Raw genomic sequence first — 6,224 nt, 5'->3', positions numbered from 1 at the left:
ATGGTTTTCGTGTCTTAGCATAACTTCTTTTCTTGGAGTTAAACGCAGCTTTAGTGCTTTTGGCGTTTACTCCATTTGGGTGCCAGTTCCGGCGTTTAACGCTGGATTCCTGAGGGTGATTTGAACGCGGTTTGGCCATCAAATCTTGGGCAAAGTATGGACTATCATATATTGCTGAAGCCAGGATGTCTACTTTCAACGCCGTTGAGAGCGCGCCATTGGGCTTCTGTAGCTCCAGAAAATCCACTTCGAGTGCAGGGAGGTCAGAATCCAACAGCATCTGCAGTCCTTTTTGGTCTCTGAATCAGATTTTTACAATTCAGAAAAACGAATCACAGAAAAACAAAAACTCATAAAAGAAAAGGAATAACTAAAAAATAAAAATATAAAAATAACTAGATCATACTAAAAAATATAAAAACAATCCAAAAGTATAAAATATGTATAAAAAAAAGTTGTTCCTCAAGCAACTGAAAATCAAATAAGATAAAAAGAAGAAATATGCAATGAATTCCAAAAAATCTATGAAATCAGTATTAATTAGATGAGCGGGCTTTTAGCTTTTGCCTCTGAATAGTTTGGCATCTCACTCTATCCTTTGAAATTCAGAATGATTGGCTTCTTTAGGAACTCAGAATCCAGATAGTGTTAATGATTCTCCTAGTAAAGTATGATGATTCTTTGAACAAAGCTACTTATTGAGTCTTGGCTGTGGCCCAAAGCACTCTGTCTTCCAGTATTACCACCGGATACATACATGCCACAGACACATAATTGGGTGAACCTTTTCAGATTGTGACTCAGCTTTGCTAAAGTCCCCAATTAGAGGTGTCCAGGGTTCTTAAGCACACTCTTATTTGCCTTGGATCACAACTCTTTATTTCTTTCTATTTTTTTTTCGTTTTTCTCTTTTTTTTCTTTTTTTTTTTTGAATAGTAATGCTTTTTCTTGCTTCAAGAATCATTGTAATGATTTTTCAGATCCTCAGTAACATGTCTCCTTTTTCATCATTCTTTCAAGAGCCAACATTCATGAACCACAAATTCAAGATACATATGCACTGTTTAAGCATACATTCAGAAGACAAAAATATTGCCACCACATCAAAATAATTAAACTGTTATAAAATTCAAAATTCATGCAATTCTTCCTTTTTCAATTGAGCACGTTTTTATTTTAAGAAAGGTAATGGATTCATAGGACATTCATAACTTTAAGGCATAGACACTAAGACACTAATGATCACAAGACACAAACATGGATAAACATAAGCATAAAATTCGAAAAACAGAAGAATAAAGAACAAGGAAATCAAGGAACGGGTCCACTTAGTGATGCGGCTCTTCCTTGCTCTTGAAGATCCTATGGAGTGCTTGAGATCCTCAATGTCTCTTCCTTGTCTTTCTTGCTCCTCCCTCATGATTCTTTGATCCTCTCTAATCACATGTTGGAACTCAATTCTCCTAGGGAGGTGTTTAGTTGCTCCCAATAGTTTTGTGGAGGAAAGTGCATTCCTTGAGGAATCTCAGGGATCTCATGATGAGTGGGATCTCTTGTGTGCTCCATCCTCTTCTTAGTGATGGGCTTGTCCTCCTCAATGGGGTGTCTCCCTCTATGTCAACTCCAACTGAATAACAGAGATGACAAATGAGATGAGGAAAGGCTAACCTTGCCAAGGTAGAGGACTTGTCCGCCACCCTATAGAGTTCTTGGGCTATAACCTCATGAACCTCTATTTCTTCTCCAATCATGATGCTATGGATCATGATAGCCCGGTCTATGGTAACTTCGGACCGGTTGCTAGTGGGAATGATTGAGCGTTGTATAAACTCTAACCATCCTCTAGCCACGGGCTTGAGGTCATGCCTTCTTAATTGAACCGGCTTTCCTCTTGAATCTTGCTTCCATTGGGCGCCCTCTTCACATATGACTGTGAGGACTTGGTCCAACCTTTGATCAAAGTTGACCCTTCTTATGTAAGGATGTTCATCTCCTTGCATCATAGGCAAGTTGAACGCCACCCTCACACTCTCCGGACTAAAATCCAAGTATTTCCCCCGAACCATAGTAAGATAATTCTTGGGATTCGGGTTCACACTTTGGTCATGGTTCTTGGTGATCCATGCATTGGCATAGAACTCTTGAACCATCAAGATTCCGACTTGTTGAATGGGGTTGGTAAGAACTTCCCAACCTCTTCTTTGAATCTCATGTCGGATCTCCGGATATTCACCCTTTTTGAGTGAAAAAGGGACCTCGGGGATCACCTTCTTCAAGGCCACAACTTCATAGAAATGGTCTTGATGCACCCTTGAGATGAATCTCTCCATCTCCCATGACTTGGAGGTGAAAGCTTTTGCCTTCCCTTTCCTCTTTCTAGAGGTTTCTCCGGCCTTGGATGCCATAAATGGTTATGGAAAAACAAAAAGCAATGCTTTTACCACACCAAACTTAAAATGTTTGCTCGTCCTCGAGCAAAAGAAGAAAGAAGAGTGTAGAAGAAGAATAAATGAGGAAGAGGGAGATGGTGGTGTGTTCGGCCAAGGAGGGGGAGAAGTGGTGTTTAGGTTGTGTGAAAATGAAGGGTTGAAGAAGGGTATATATAGGAGAGAGGGGGTAATGGTTCGGCCATTATGGGTGGGTTTGGGAGGGAAAGTAGTTTGAATTTGAAGGGTGAGGTTGGTGGGAATTTATGAAGGATGGATGTGAGTGGTGAAGAGAAAGATGGGATTTGATAGGTGAAGGGTTTTTGGGGAAGAGGTGTTGAGGTGATTGGTGAATGGGGGAAGAAGAGAGAGAGTGGTGGTGGGGTCCTGTGGGGTCCACAGATCCTGTGGTGTCAAGGAAAAGTCATCCCTGCACCAAATGGCATCAAAATTCACGTTTTGAGCCAATTCTGGCGTTAAACGCCGGGCTGGTGCCCATTCCTGGCGTTTAACGCCAGGTTCTTGCCCTTTCCTGGCGTTTAACGCCAGTCTGGTGCCCCTTTCTGGCGTTAAACGCCCAGAATGGTGCCAGACTGGGCGTTAAACGCCCAACTGCTAGGCTTACTGGCGTTTAAACGCCAGCAGCATCTTCCTCCAGGGTGTGCTGTTTTTCTTCCTGTTTTTCATTCTGTTTTTGCTTTTTCAGTTAATTTTGTGACTTCTTATGATCATCAACCTACAAAAGACATAAAATAACAAAAGAAAATAATTAATTATAAAACATTGGGTTGCCTCCCAACAAGCGCTTCTTTATTGTCATTAGCTTGACAGAGGACTCTCATGGAGCCTTAGAAATGCTCAGAGCCATGTTGGAACCTCCCAACACCAAACTTAGAGTTTGAATGTGGGGGTTCAACACCAAACTTAGAGTTTGGTTGTGGCCTCCCAACACCAAACTTAGAGTTTGACTGTGGGGGCTCTGTTTGGCTCTGTTTTGAGAGAAGCTCTTCATGCTTCCTCTCCATGATGACAGAGGGATATCCTTGGCCTTAAACACCAAGGATTCTTCATTCACTTGAATGATCAACTCTCCTCTATCAACATCAATCACAGCCCTTGCTGTGGCTAGGAAGGGTCTGCCAAGGATGATGGATTCATCCATGCACTTCCCAGTCTCTAGGACTATGAAATCAGTAGGGATGTAATGGTCTTCAACTTTAACCAGAACATCCACTACAAGTCCATGGGCTTGTTTTCTTGAGTTGTCTGCCATCTCTAGTGAGATCTTTGCAGCTTGCACCTCAGAGATCCCTAGCTTCTCCATTACAGAGAGAGGCATGAGGTTTACACTTGACCCTAAGTCACACAAGGCCTTCTTGAAGGTCATGGTGCCTATGGTATAAGGTATAGAAAACTTCCCAGGATCCTGCCTCTTTTGAGGCAGTTTCTGCCTAGACAAGTCATTCAGTTCTTTGGTGAGCAAAGGGGATTCATCCTCCCAAGTCTCATTTCCAAATAACTTGTCATTTAGCTTCATGATTGCTCCAAGGTATTTAGCAACTTGCTCCTCGGTGACATACTCATCCTCTTCAGAGGAAGAATACTCATCAGAGCTCATGAATGGCAGAAGTAAGTCCAATGGAATCTCTATGGTCTCAGTTTGAGCCTCAGATTCCCATGGTTCCTCATTGAGGAACTCATTGGAGGCCAGTGGACGCCCAGTGAGGCCTTCCTCAGTGGCGTTTACTGCCTCTTCTCCCTCCCAGGATTCGGCCAAGTTGATGGCTTTGCACTCTCCTTTTGGATTTTCTTCTGTATTGCTTGGGAGAGTACTTGGAGGGAGTTCAGTAATTTTCTTGCTCAGCTGACCCACTTGTCCTTCCAAATTTCTGATGGAGGACCTTGTTTCAGTCATGAAACTTTGAGTGGTTTTGATCAGATCAGAGACCATGGTAGCTAAGTCAGAGGTATTCTGCTTAGAGCTCTCTGTCTGTTGCTGAGAAGATGATGGAAAAGGCTTGCTATTGCTAAACCTGTTTCTTCCACCATTATTGTTATTGAAACCTTGTTGAGGTCTCTGTTGATCCTTCCATGAAAGATTTGGATGATTCCTCCATGAAGGATTATAGGTGTTTCCATAGGGTTCTCCCATGTAATTCACCTCTTTCATTGAAGGGTTCCCAGGATCATAAGCTTCTTCCTCAGATGAAGCTTCTTTAGTACTGCTTGGTGCATTTTGCATTCCAGACAGACTTTGAGAAATCATATTGACTTGTTGAGTCAATATTTTGTTCTGAGCCAATATGGCATTCAGAGTGTCAATCTCAAGAACTCCTTTCTTCTGACTAGTCCCATTGTTCACAGGATTCCTTTTAGAAGTGTACATGAATTGGTTATTTGCAACCATTTCAATCAGTTCTTGAGCTTCAGTAGGCGTCTTCTTCAGATGAAGAGATCCTCCAGAAGAGCTATCCAAAGACATCTTGGACAGTTCAGAGAGACCATCATAGAAAATACCTATGATGCTCCATTCAGAAAGCATATCAGTGGGACACTTTCTGATTAATTGTTTGTATCTTTCCCAAGCTTCATAGAGGGATTCTCCTTCCTTCTGTCTGAAGGTTTGGACTTCCACTCTAAGCTTACTCAATTTTTGAGGTGGAAAGAATTTTGCCAAGAAGGCATTGACTAGCTTTTCCCAAGAGTCCAGGCTTTCTTTAGGTTGAGAGTCCAACCATGCTCTAGCTCTGTCTCTTACAGCAAAAGGGAATAGCATCAGTCTGTAGACCTCAGGGTCAACCCCATTAGTCTTAACAGTGTCACAGATTTGCAAGAACTCAGCTAAAAACTGATGAGGATCTTCCAATGGAAGTCCATGGAACTTGCAATTCTGTTGCATTAGAGAAACTAATTGAGGCTTAAGCTCAAAGTTGTTTGCTCCAATGGCAGGGATAGAGATGCTTCTCCCATAGAAGTCGGGAGTAGGTGCAGTAAAGTCACCCAGCACCTTCCTTGCATTGTTGGCATTGTTGTTGTTTTCGGCTGCCATGAGTTCTTCTTCCTTGAAGAATTCGTTCAGGTTCTCTAGAGAGAGTTGTGCTTTGGCTTCTCTTAGCTTTCTCTTCAAGGTCCTTTCAGGTTCAGGATCAGCCTCAACAAGAATGCCTTTGTCTTTGCTCCTGCTCATAAGAAAGAGAAGGGAACAAGAAAATGTGGAATCCTCTATGTCACAGTATAGAGATTCCTTTAGGTGTCAGAGGAAAAGAAGAGTAGAAGACAGAAGTAGAAAATTCGAACTTATCAGAGAAGATGGAGTTCGAATTTTGCATTAAGGAATAGTATTAGTCCATAAATGGAAGGATGTGAGAAGGAGGGAAGTAATTTTCGAAAATTAAGTGAAAAATTTTGAAAACATTTTTGAAAAACATTACTTAATTTTCGAAAATGAAAATGGAAAAGAAATCAAGTGATTTTTGAAAAAGATTTTGAAATTAGAAATCAAAAGGATTTGATTGAAAATTATTTTGAAAAAGATGTGGTTAAGAAGATATGATTGGTTTTAAAAAAAATGTGATTGAGAAGATATGATTTGAAAAACATTTTTAAAAAGATTTGATTTTGAAAATTAAAAACTTGACTAACAAGAAAAGATATGATTCAAACATTAAACCTTTCTTAACAGAAAAGGCAACATACTTGAAATGTTGAATCAAATCATTAATTGATAGTAAGTATCTTAAAAATGGAAAGAAATTGGTTTTGAAAAAGATTTGATTGGAAAATTGATTTGAAAAATAT

General features: G+C 40.6%; 1 non-coding gene across 1 annotated transcript; it reads left to right on the top strand.

Annotated features, from left to right (window-relative positions):
* The first annotated feature begins 4,962 nt into the window (after nt 1-4,962).
* Nucleotides 4,963-5,070, top strand: LOC112700454 (small nucleolar RNA R71). The gene has a single exon (XR_003153362.1). It is a non-coding gene; the product is annotated as a small nucleolar RNA R71 (small nucleolar RNA).
* Nucleotides 5,071-6,224: the final 1,154 nt, after the last annotated feature.

The sequence above is a fragment of the Arachis hypogaea genome, chromosome 6 (genome assembly GCF_003086295.3).
Source record: "Arachis hypogaea cultivar Tifrunner chromosome 6, arahy.Tifrunner.gnm2.J5K5, whole genome shotgun sequence".
NCBI classification, from domain to species: Eukaryota; Viridiplantae; Streptophyta; class Magnoliopsida; order Fabales; family Fabaceae; genus Arachis; species Arachis hypogaea.
The sequence above is the reverse complement of the archived record's forward strand: the minus strand, read 5'-3'. Positions and strand labels throughout refer to the sequence as shown.